Source organism: Charadrius vociferus, unplaced genomic scaffold, assembly GCF_000708025.1.
Source record: "Charadrius vociferus isolate BGI_N301 unplaced genomic scaffold, ASM70802v2 scaffold174, whole genome shotgun sequence".
Lineage (NCBI taxonomy): Eukaryota > Metazoa > Chordata > Aves > Charadriiformes > Charadriidae > Charadrius > Charadrius vociferus.
The window spans coordinates 107,448-108,648 of record NW_009648441.1 but is presented as its reverse complement, the minus strand read 5'-3'; positions in this window follow the sequence as shown (position 1 = coordinate 108,648).

Genomic DNA, 1,201 nt, shown 5'->3' with positions numbered 1-1,201 from the left:
AAGGCATGCAAAACTTTAATAGAAATGTTAGCGTTAAGTAGTGAATCAGCACCTGACAGCAACAGGTATAAATCAGCTGAAGTTCAAGATGAAGGATGCCTTCTATTTTCTATTTATTAACGATAAAGTAAACACAACAACTGGAAAGACAACAACATTCTCAGATGACGACTGCTGGCAAACAGCAAGATGTTGGAATTATAAATATGTCAATATCATTAAGTTATTGTCAGCTTTGCACATGAAAATACCTCAGATCAAATGGAGCTCTCTGAAGGCATCAATAAGCACATGAATCATGAAGATTCAAATGGATTATTCCACAAAGTTAGTCACCAAAGACTCTTAGATAAAACTGCCAGGTGAAAAAGGAAACAACGTAACAGCTTGAAAACACAAATGAGCAAACAAAAATAAACAGTAAGCTCTAAAGGTGGAAAGAACATCACCAACATGGTGCAAAAGGAACAGGAGCAGTATTTATTATTCAATAACCAAAAAATAATTAAAAAACCCAAAGCTCTGCTGACAACAATCAGCTGTTGAATACCTTGCTGATTTAACATCTTACTATCCTTCTCATTCCTCCCACTGCCTCACCTAGATCCACTTCATCAGAATTTAACCATGGTACTTCCTATCTTATTCTTAAGAACCGTGGAGTCCAGGCTCTTTACAGCAGATCTGTTATGTTTATTGGCAGACTTAACCCCATCTTCCCTTCCACCTTCTTCTCCTTCCTCCTATTTCTCTTCCTGACAAAAAAAAAAAACTTCCAATCATGCCAGCTGGCCTTTGAGGAACCCATTTCATCAGGTCAGCACCCGACTGTCATACTGATGAAACCACGATGTTCAGGCTTATCCAACAAACAAGATGAGGGCCTATCAGGTAGCACCTACTTTTAACATACAGTGCTGACTTCAGTGATTTATTTCATCTAAACGAAGATGACTACCAAAAAAGCAATCTCTGCTCTATGCTCTCTGGCAAGGACAACCTTGTCACCTGTTCCCACCATCACCCTTACAGTACATCTACCCCAGTGCAGCAAATTTGATCCCCTTGTTGATATGGAAAAGTCTAATATTTTTTTCCCCTCCTTCAGTTGGATCAACTCGATGGAGACAGTGGGAAGACGCGGCCAGTAGAGGAGCGAAACCTCAAGGCAGCAGCCGGCACTGAGGCCAAGCTAAGCGGA